Consider the following 11,960-nt stretch of genomic DNA (forward strand, 5'->3'; position numbering starts at 1 on the left):
GAAAGAAGCAATACCCACTGGTGATTCGTCTGATCTGCTAAGGATAACTGAAAAGCACCCATTGTTCTCTGCTGATTATAAAAGGAGCCTGTGGTGAGCAGCTCACATATAGGCATCGACATTTAGCTAAGCTGATACTGCGCGGGTGCATAGATGAGCATGGTTCACCTATTTTAAAACAAGGACTGTGGTTCAGTGAGGAGAGAAACTGGACTTCACACGATCCAATGTGAATTATACAGAAGCCACTTTATTGATATTCTACTGTCCCTTATATACAATTTATCTATCCCTACACACGTTCACGCATTAGTTGATTGGTTAATAGTCCTGTGCACGAGGTGAGCATGCGACTCAGTTTCTTTCCTGATTGGTTCGTCTAATCTCTGTTTTTCCACCTGCTCCTCTGACTCCTCCAGGCTTGTTTTCTCAATTCGTGGTGAAACAATCACTATCAGTCCAGTTTTTCTCTCCTCAAGGTGACTTCAAGGACGAGGGCCTACAGCCAGTCCGCTTCCTCGCATGGCTGGTTCAATATATGTCCATTGTCTCTTAAGTACACTCCCACAGTTCTGCATTTTGCATAATGTCCCACCACTAAAGTAGGACATTTACCAAGCTCAAAGGGGACCCAGATCAGGCCATCGAGGGTGACTTGAGCACTGTGCTGCCTGGTTTCTGCTCTCACCTGGGAATACAGCCCAAACAACTCAGAGCAGGATGTCTCTGTAGAAGTTTGAAGAAGCTTTCAGCAAAAAAATGGCTGATAGGAAGGTGACCACAACACCCATGTAGCATAGAAACTATTATTGGGTGTCACAGGAATGCTCAACGGTTTGAGAGCCTTCTATTGGCACACATTCATTAGACACTCGTTGGAGGGTGCTCCCCTAGGTTCGGAGCTGAATCATGCCAGCATTTGGAATGGATCTTCAGTTTTGTTTCCTCCAAAAGGAACTGAGGTCTGTTGTGAGAAATCAATCACATGTTGCAAATGGAGAGGATTTGCTTCAAAACTGCACTCTCTCTCCAAATTGCTAATTTAGATTTAAAGAAGGAAGAGCACATTGCAAAGGCAGCGAAAGTGATATTCAAACTAAGAGACACCTGAGGTTCATATTATCATTTCTCAGACTGATTCTGTGAAATCAGGAGTTTATTGAAGTCGTTATTGGATGAGGTTATGTTATGCAGACGCCCAGAGCAGACTATCCTAACTATTCCTTTAAATATATAGAGTTTTGGATTATGCTTTAACCCTAGACTTGAATCAGTTCTTAGGTTATTCAAACTATATTACTGTTAGCTTCACTAGCAGCTTCCAACTGCTAAGTTCATTAAATTATGAACCATACATAATTTATTTATAATTTTCATAAAACAGAAAAGATAGACTTGGCTTTCCAGGAGCACTCCTGAAACACAGAATGTTTCTATATTTCAGGCAAAGCTGGATTTCTAGGCTCTGATCCAAATCTGTGAGAGCATGTTCCCAACAAGGCATGAGTCCAATCAGGCAACCAATTTCCTCAACTGAACTAGGATGTTACGAGCAAAGAAAATATTTCACATACAAACAAACCATCAAAGTGTAAAGATTAAAGTACAAAGTTTTTAGAAGATGAAAGACAGTTTAACAGTCATTATTGTAGCAGCAGGTCAGCTAGGTCAGACCAGGATGTGAGCTCCTGCAATCCATGAGGAATTTTAAGGAGCAAGGAACCAGACAGTACTGAAGATGACTCACTTGGACACAAATAAAGAACAACAAAACTGGTCCACCTCAGTGTTCCATGAAAAGTTAATTCCTATTAAAAAAAAAAAAAAAAAAAACAACCCATAGTTTTTTAAAAAAAAGCTTACAGATAAAAGCATGAGAATGGAAAATCAATATTTTGGAATTGCTATTCAGAATGAACTTTCAACTGGGGCAACATAGATATTTTCTTTGGACAACTAATAGATGCTTATGTAAATATTCTGAGTCATTTTTGGGGAATTACACAAATATGAACCTCCTACATAATAGAAAATACGTAGATTCTTTTCATATCCTCATTTTAGATGAGTCCTTAATTCATTTCACCCTGTCAGCACATGGTGGTTAACAATTCAGATACAGCTGAATGCCTGAAAAATATAGACAGTACTGAGAACCTGACACAGGGAGAAATACCTGAGACACTAAGTTCATTGCCATCAAGAATATAAAGGCTGCTAATTGGGAAAATGAGTGAAATCCTTGAAAAAAGCACCGACCTTGTCAACAGTGGGCACAGAGTGAACTGGTAAGAGTAAGAGTTTGTCTGGAAGGTATCACAGAGCTAACAGCTATCAGTCACTATGCTAGCAAGGAAAAACTAAGCAGTATGTGGGATAAAATGCTGAGGCACAGAAATATATCACAACTCTCATACAGATGCCCAAGCGAAGGAGCCTCCTCCTGCTTGTGTGTAAGGATGAGGTGTTACTGAGTCCCAGGTACAGAAAGGATTGTATTGTTTGTTTGCTTCCCTGTCATGTTGCAGTGAGTTTCCCCAGGATGCTGGAGGAGGCCCATGCTCTTGCAAGGGCAACAGTATTCTGATTCCCTCCTTGATCCACCTCACTCCCTTTCTCAGCAAATTTAGTCACCTCACATACGCAAACAGTGAAGCTGGGGGAAATGAGCTTCAGCCAATCCCATATAGCTTTTCACAGCCCCTGTTCACAGAAGCATTTTGGTTGGAAGAGACGTTTAAGATCATCACGTCCAACCGTCAACCTAACACTGCCAAATTACCTCGAAACCATGTCCCTCAGCATCACATCTACACGTCTTTTAAATCCCCCCCAGGGAGGGGGACTCAACCACTCCCCTGGGCAGCCTGTTCCAATGCTCAACAAAACTGTCAGTGAAGAAATTTTTCCTAATACCCAATCTAATCTTCCCCTGGTGCAACTTGAGGCCATCTCTTCTTGTCCTATCACTTGTTACCTGGGAGAAGAGACCAACCCCGATCTCTCTACAACCTCCTTTCAGGTAGCTGTAGAGAGCGATAAGGTCTCCCCTCAGCCTCCTTTTCTTCAGGCTAAACAACCCCAGTTCCCTCAGCTGCTCCTCATAAGACTTGTGCTCTAGACCCTTCACCTGTTTCGTTGTCCTTCCTCGGACACACTCGAGCACCTCAATGTCTTTCTTGTAGTGAGGGGACCAAAACTGAACACAGTACTCGAGATGCGGCCTCACCAGTGCTGAGTTCAAGGGGGATGATCACTTGTCCTGCTGCCCACACTAGTCCTGTGTTGATCTGGCTTCACTGCCAGCTGTAGCCAAGCTGACTCAGAAGTCCTATATGCTGTAATTACACTCCTTAGTGTCATCAAGACACACACAGGGTTTGGGCAGAACCTTTCATTTGCGTTGCTATGGTAACTGCAACATTGCTCCCATGAGGAGGTTAGCTCAGGTTGGTTAAATCACTCGTTGCTCTAACACTTGATCCTCCCTTAACCTCCTCCACATCCTTTTGGGCACCAAGGCCCTGCCCTGGCGGTCACTGCCAATCTGCCTTTTCTTTCCTGAAAACTTCCTTTTCTTTGGGGCTGCAATTCCTGCTTACACAGGTGCCTGCAGAGAACTCAGCCTTTACTTTCAAGCTGTTGCTGAAAACTTCCAGTGTCTCCCTGGCAAGCTGGGGCTTAGACACCTGCAGGGGAATTTAGGAGAATCATGCCCGAGTCCCACAAATGCCAGGTGACAGTAAGCCCTCTTGGGTACCACCCTGCAATCAACGAAGTCACTCTTTGCGTGATGTGAATATGGCACCAATTCAGTGGCTTCAGAAAAACAGCAAGCTAGCACAAGTACTCCCTAGGGAGAAATAGCCTGGCTGGCCAAGCAAATCCTCCTCAGTGTCTCAGGAAATCTTAGATATATGCCTCTCCATTAGATTTAACCTCTGCAAGCATTACTTTAGCACATGAAGGTTATCTCTCCAAGTGGCTAAATAAACTAGGAAAGAAACCTCAGCTTCCCGGTAGTACACGTTAAACTATGTCAAGCAGATGCTAAAGGACTTCACATGTAAAGATCACAGTGAAACAGGAACCCATGCTGCCGAGATGCAAATCTTGACTGGAGATATTCAGTAAGATACAGCTCTGTCCACAGCATCACTTAAGTGCAATACCTACCCCACAGTCACATCCGAACTTGGATGCTGCTCCCCTCGTTAACCAACAAGCACAGCCTCTGGTCCAACTCAACCAAGCTACCAAACTTTCTGTGAGGGAAAACCTGGGCGTAGCTGGCGTATCAGCACAGGACCACTTTCTGGATGAGGCAGGCATAGATTTTAAGTGTTGTTCTCCAACACACCCAGCAGATTTTCCTGACACCCGACAGATCTTCAGCTCCCAACAACCACACCCAACAGATCTTTGGGTCAGGTTTTCTCAGACAGAGCAGCTTAGCTATCTCGAGGCTAGTAAAGTATACAGGCTCACAGAACATGCCCAGGAACAGGTACGTGATCATCCACTCTGACAAAATATAGCACAGCTTTGTCCCAGGGTATCTAGCACTCTCCCCGAGGCACCTTTCTGAGAGTTAAGCATACACTACGGACCTTTTTCAGCAGGCAACTTGAATGTGGCCCCCTTCTTAGGAGGTGAGTGAGTTTCATAGAATCACAGAATAGTTGAGGTTGGCAGGGACCTCTGGAGACCGTCCAGTCCAACCCCTGGCTCAGAGCAGGGTCAGCTACAGCAAGTTGTTCTGGGCTGTGTCCACTTGGGTTTTTAGCATTTCTGATGATGGAGACTCCATCATCTCTCTGGGCAACCTGTTCCAGTGTTCAACCACCTGCACCATAAAAAAGTTCTCTCTTACCTTTAAGTAGAATCTCCCGTGTTTCAGCTCCTGCCCATTGCCTCTTCTTCTGTCACTGGACACCACTGAGAAGAGTCTGGCTCTGTCTCCTTTATTCCCCTTGCATCAGGTATTTATAAACATTGATAAGATCCCCCTTGAGCCACCTCTTCTCCAGACTAAGCAACGCCAGCTCTCTCAGCCTTCCATCATCTGATGAATGCTCCATCTCCATCGTCCTTCACTGGACTCACTCCAGTACGTCTGTGAAAGTTTAGCTGTATGGAAGCAATCTCAGCCACTACAGTTGGGCTCCCATCCCTACCTTAATTTACTGTTACAAATACAGCCCTTGAAGCTAAGCAACTGAGCCAAGATAGCATGGAAAATACAGATTTCAGCCCTTGATGTGCCCCAAGCATATGCTAAAGAGGAGTTTTAACCGTTGGTACTGACCTAGACAGTTTAGTACATTAGGTTACCTGCTCAACAGTTCATGCTTCCCAAGAAGGAAGAATGGATCCAAGTCTATCAAGACACAATCACACAACATGATGCAGATCAATGCTTTCAGAGTAAACATTTCTTTCTACGTCTTTCATGCCCCACTTTAGAATGAAAACACCAAAGCAAACTGCTTTATTTCATTGTTATCCCTTACAAGAATCCAAAGTCCATTATTCACATGCAAATGAAAAACATATAAGCAATCTCTGGCTTAAGCAAAATCTGGCTGCTATTTAAGCGTCACCTCCTCCAAGCTCAGGATCAGTGCATCCCAAAGAGAAAGAAATCAGGCAAGGGGAGAAGGAGACCTGCTTGGCTGAGCAGGGACCTTCTGAAAAGGCTCAGGTGGAAGAAGGGAGTTTACAATAGGTGGAAGAAGGGGCTGACTGCTTGGGAGGAATACAAGAATGCTGTCAGGGTATGCAGGGAGGAAACAAGGAAAGCCAAGGCAGCCTTGGAATTGAACCTGGCGAGGGATGTCAAGGCCAACAGGAAGGGTTTCTTTAAGTATATAGGAGACAAAAGGAAAACTAGGGAAAATGTGGGCCCGTTGTTGAATGAGACAGGTGCTGTGGTGACGGATGATGCAGAGAAGGCGGAGTTGCTAAATGCCTTCTTTGCTTCTGTCTTCACTGTTCGGGCCAGTCCTTGTGAGACCCCGACTTTGCAGGTAACAGAGAAAGTCTGGGGGAAACAAGACTATCCCTTGGTTGACAAGGAGCACGTTAAAGATCAGTTAGATAAATTGGATATACATAAATCCATGGGGCCTGATGGGATGCACCCTCGTGTGCTGAGGGAGCTGGGGGAAGTCATTGCTGGGCCTCTCTCCATTATCTTTGAAAGGTCCTGGAGGACAGGTGAGGTGCCTGAGGACTGGAGGATAGCCAATGTCACTCCAGTCTTCAAAAAGGGCAGGAAGGATGACCCGGGAAACTACAGGCCGGTCAGCCTCACCTCCATCCCTGGGAAGATGATGGAGCAGCTTGTTCTGGGAGTCATCTCAAAGCACCTGGATGAAAAGAAGATTATCAGAAGTAGTCAACATGGATTCACCAAGGGGAAGTCATGTCTGACTAATCTGATAGCCTTCTATGACAAAGTAACTAGATGGGTGGATGAGGGGAGGGCAGTGGATGTTGTCTACCTTGACTTTGGCAAGGCTTTCGACACTGTCTCCCACATCATCCTCACAGGAAAGCTTAGGAAGTGTGGCTTAGATGAATGGACAGTGAGGTGGATTGAGAACTGGCTTACAGATAGAGCTCAGAGGGTTGTGGTTAGTGGCGCAGAGTCTAGTTGGAGGTTAGTAACAAGTGGTGTCCCTCAGGGGTCAGTACTGGGCCCAGTTTTGTTCAACATATTCATCAATGATCTGGATGAAGGGATAGAGTGTACCATCAGCAAGTTTGCTGATGACACAAAACTGGGAGGAGTGGCTGACACGCCAGAAGGCTGTGCTGCCTTACAGCGTGACCTCGCCAGGCTGGAGAGTTGGGCAGAAAGAAACCTTATGAAGTTCAACAAGGGTAAGTGTAGGGTACTGCACCTGGGGAGGAATAACCCCATGCACCAGTACAGGTTGGGGGCTGACCTCCTGGAGAGCAGCTCTGTGGAGAGGGACCTGGGAGTCCTGGTGGACAACAGGATGACCATGAGCCAGCAATGTGCCCTGGCGGCCAAGAAGGCGAATGGCATCCTGGGGTGCATCAAGAAGAGTGTGGCCAGCAGGTCGAGGGAGGTCATCCTCCCCCTCTACTCTGCCCTGGTGAGACCGCATCTGGAGTACTGTGTCCAGTTCTGGGCTCCCCAGTTCAAGAAAGACAGGGAACTGCTGGAGAGGGTCCAGCAAAGGGCAACAAAGATGATTAGGGGACTGGAGCACCTTTCTTATGAGGAAAGGCTGAGGGACTTGGGTCTCTTTAGTCTAGAGAAAAGAAGATTGAGGGGGGATCTTATTAATACATACAAATACTTAATGGGAGGATGCCAGGGGGATGGGAGTAGTCTTTTTTCAGTGGCACCCAGTGATAGGACGAGGGGTAATGGGCATAAACTTGAACATAGGAAGTTCCATCTTAACATGAGAAGGAACTTCTTTACTTTGAGGGTAGTGGAGCACTGGAACAGGCTGCCCAGAGAGGTGGTGGAGTCTCCCACTCTGGAGACATTCAAAACCCGCCTGGACGCTGTCCTGTGTAACGTGCTGTAGGTGACCCTGCTCTGGCAGGAGGGTTGGACTAGATGATCTCCAGAGGTCCCTTCCAACCCTAACAATTCTGTGAATTCTGTGAATTCTGTGAATCTCGCTTTGTTAAAATTTGGTGTGTATTTCTGTATTAGCAGGCTGTCTGTCTTGTCCTGCTACAGCACTGACAAAATACTGCTCTCTGCTAGATTGCTATATTAGGTGTAAACATAAAAATGGAAATAAATACATTTCCACTGAAGGTCCTTACTCAAAAAGGATGAGAGGTCTGAAATAATGCAAAAGCATGCTTCACACACATTTTGCTTCAGAAGGGCGAAAGTCAACTTTCAAACTTTACGCTCCATCCATGCTTAGGAATTATTTCTTCAGACTTTGGACTGTGTGTTTAAGGTTTAGCTTTTTCACACCCTTCTATCTCTTTAGTGAGAGAAGCCTAGCTATAGGTTGCTTGTGACAATCATGCTTCATTTCACAGAATGGTTGAGGTTGGAAGGGACCTCTGTAAGTCATCTGGTCCACCTCTGTTACTCAGGCAGTGCCACCTAGAGCCAGTTGCCCAGGGCCACTAACCAGGCAGCTTTTGAGTACCTCCAAGGATGGAGACTCCAGAACTTCCCTGAGCAACCTGTGCTAGTGTATGGTCACCCTCACAGTAGAAAAAGCGTTTCCTGATGTTCACATGGAGCCTCCGGTTTTAGTTTGTGTCCACTGCCTCCAGTCCTGTCACCAGGCACCTCTGAGAAGAGCCTGGCCCTGTCCTCTCTGCGCCCTCCCTCCAGGTATTTATACACATGAATGAGATTTCCCCCCTCCCACCTCCAGCCTTCTCTTCTCCAGGCTGAACAGTCCCAGCTGTGGCAGGCAGGTGTTCAGCCATTCCCAGGAAAGCAGGGCTGCATCACGTGTAACAGTAACTTGGGAAGACAAACCTGTATCTCCAAGCATCCCCCCTTCCTCCTTCTTTCCCCAACTTTTACTGCTGAGCATGATGTCATATGGTATGGAATATCCCTTTGGTCAGTTGGGGTCAGCTGTCCCAGCTGTGTCCCCTCCCAATTTTTTGTGCACCCCCAGCCCACTCACTGGTGGGGTGAGAAGCAGAAAAGACCTCGAGGCTGTGTAAGCACTGCTCAGCAACAGCTGAAACACCCCTGTGTTACCAGCACTGTTTTCAGCACAAATCCAAAACATAACCGGCCCCAGACAAGCTACTATGAACAAAATTAACTCGGTCCCAGCCAAAACCAGTACACTTTCAGCCTTTCCTCCCAGGAGGGATGCTCCAGTCCTTTAATCACTTTAGCGGCCCTCTGCTGGACTCCCTCCAGTATGCTCATGTCTCTCTTGTACTGGGCTGTCCAGAACTGGACACAGCATTCCAGGTGTGGCCTCACCAGGACTAAATAGAGGGGAAGGATCACCTCCCTCGACCTGCTGGCAACGCTCCTAATGAAGCCCAGGATTTGACTGGAAAAGGTTCATTTGCTGCCTTCCATTTTGGAAATGGCATGCTGCTGCTCCTGTCAGCTCAACTGGGAGACGGATCTCTTGTGACAGCGATGTGTTCATCTCCAGGATACTGCTTTGTGTAGCACAGTTAGCAGGAAGAGGATTGCTAAGGGTGCTGGGAGATTAAGGTGCTGTTTCCAGCTTCGCTCCAGGTTGTATGTCTTTTTGTCCCCTCTTTTTTTTTTTTGATAAATCACAGCTTCTCACAAACAATGCAACTCGGACATGACTAAATGAAAAATTCCCTCCTTGACACCACAGTTCACAATTGGCACTATGATTCTTTAACACAGTATGTAAACACTTCTGAGTAACAAAATTTAATATGTTTGCAAATACATTTGCACATTACAGACAATCTTAGGAAATGCTTCACTTTTCACAAGCCAGTGGCCAGTGTCTCTCATTGGGGAAGACATACAGTGACACCAATTCTGTCAATACCTGCTATTTCTAAGGCACGCACTTGCAGACCACTTCAGAAAAACGCTGCCCTAGGAATGCATTTTATATTTCATTGGCATTAAAGCTTCTATTAGCAAAGAGATAAATTGGCTGTGTAACCTGAGATTTTCTAAAGCAACACAAAGCTCTCAAATTTACTGTTTTCCAAAGCTGTATTAAGGGACATGGTGCTTTTTACTTTTGTACAGATATTTAACTTTTGATGAATTAAAAAAGTCACTTTGCCCCAAACCAAAATGAAACACAAAGCTCAAAATTCAGAAGTTTTCTTTATAGGAAAAGGTGCCCCAGGCATCCGGAGCCCGTCAGTTACATAGCTCAGGTCCAGCTTCTGTGACAGGTCTGATGATGCCACACTGCTAATGGGATCCAGCCTTAAATGCAGTACAACACCTCTCACCTTCCCTTTCTGTCTCAGCAGTTCAGTGCCATCCTGGCTTTGCCAAGCTGCCTGCTACTGTCATGCAGTGCAATAATTTGTGATTTCTAAATTACAATACATTGTTCTATTCTATTGGGGAATGAGTGCCACGACCATGGAGTGGCCACTGGATGAGGGAAAACGAGGGTGAACCTTAAGTCACCTTTACACTCATTTATTGAAATTAACTGAGTGTTGCATGGCTGGAGCCCAGATAATGCTCCAGGTTTGCAACTGCTTCTTCCACAACTTTCAGGCAAGTGTTCAAATTACATTTTAAGAGGTGAGTGTATCTACTTCCTCTCTCACAAAATACAAATACAAAACCACCTTCTATTATCACTTCTGTAATTTTGTAGGTCAGAATTACATTCAGTATTATCAGACTTTCAGGAGAAATAGAGCAAATACATTTGAACTTTTGTAAAGTGAAAGCACTTATAAAAGCAAAGTGAAGTGTATCCAACATCAATTATTAAAACCACAAAGAGCTGAAATACAGCAACAATTTCTCATTTGTACATATTGAACAGCAAAAAAGTAAAAAAAATATATATATACAACAAGCTTAATAGGGAAACCAACCTGAAACAGTTCTCTACTGCTCATGGATAAGACAACTTTCCCTTAAATTTTTTAGTGCATTCCCTCTCATTCACAAGAACTAATGCATTTTATCTTCCTGTTCTAAGGCGAACTGAAAACAATCAAATCTTCCTTCAAATCAAGAACAGTTGTGAACTAGTGAATTAATACATATTCACCTGAGATCATTCTGAAATATAGGACAAGATCAATATTGATTAACAGCTAAGGTGCACAACCATTTTGTCATTTTAAAAGAGAAACAGCGTTTATACAGAAGAGTAATATTGTCATCTGTAAAAAGAATTGTTGAACACAGTGTAGGAGAAGATGCTACGAGGACCATAAGCAGCTTACTCTTCTGCTTTCTTCTATTCAATACTGTCCTGTTCCCAACTTTCTGCAATATAAAAAGAGGGAGGGGAAGGAAGAATACATGGAAAAAAAATAATGATTAAAAATATTTCTTCTGTAACTCAGTTTATTTCATGCTTATGTCAGTTTCTCTCAAATCTGTTGACTGACTTCAAAGTAGTCCTATGGTAAATACTACAAGTAGATGTATTTCATCTAGGTCAAACAGCATAAAGCAAAACCACAAAGCTAAATATAGTCTACATGTATATCCAGCTCTGATTAATGGGTAGAATTAATATTGAGATAAAAAAAAATAAGCCAATGCTTCTATCCTTCTTTTACATCTGAAATTAGTTATTTAATCCTTTCTAGAGTAATTCTGTTGAATACATTTGGTATCCACTAGTGACATGCTCAAACAAAATCAGCTTTACTACTGATAACTACTTAAAAGCATGACAAAAGTACATTCATTCACGCACTGAAGAAGTCACATCTGCAATGGTAAACGGAGAATTACTATTCATAAATTCCATTAAGGAAAGCAAGGTCAAAGCTGAAGGGGCTGTCCTGTACTATGTGTTGGTCTCAAGAAACAGAGCCATGATGTTTGGAGGTGGGAAGGATGCAGGCAAGAGTGAAAAGGAACATTTTGTCACGCTAGGACATGCATCAGTACTGTATCTGCATACACTATTTCTGTTGTCCACTCTCATGATCTGGGAATGTATCATTATCTTTAACGTGTGGTACATGAGAGGGAAAAAGAAATAAATTAAAAATCCCAGAAGAAACCCATGCTGCGGCTAAGGACTAAACTCCAATTTCTAGCATCTCATGCCAATATTTTAATCAGGAGACCATCAGGCAGAAATGCATCATTCATATGCAGCCTTAACTGTCTGTCTGGCACAGCTGCTTACTGACTACACCATGTGAGAGGAATGAAATCAGAGGGAAAAGTTGTGTCCTGCTTACAGAAGTCCTCAGAAATCCTGAAAAGCATGAATGTATACATGTATCGGAGTACCATACCAGCTACAACTCTGTTG

The 11,960-nt window shown here is 44.2% G+C and overlaps 1 protein-coding gene across 1 annotated transcript in view; it reads right to left on the minus strand.

The window, feature by feature from the left end:
* Positions 1 to 10,701: 10,701 nt before the first annotated feature.
* The window catches only part of CTPS2 (CTP synthase 2), a 73,895-nt gene continuing 72,636 nt past the window's right edge, over positions 10,702 to 11,960 (minus strand). Inside the window, exon 18 of the mRNA XM_009884674.1 lies at positions 10,702 to 10,951. The gene's annotated coding sequence lies outside the window, so the exon portion shown is untranslated. The remainder of the gene's footprint in view (positions 10,952 to 11,960) is intronic.

The sequence above is a fragment of the Charadrius vociferus genome, unplaced genomic scaffold, assembly GCF_000708025.1.
Source record: "Charadrius vociferus isolate BGI_N301 unplaced genomic scaffold, ASM70802v2 scaffold200, whole genome shotgun sequence".
NCBI classification, from domain to species: Eukaryota; Metazoa; Chordata; class Aves; order Charadriiformes; family Charadriidae; genus Charadrius; species Charadrius vociferus.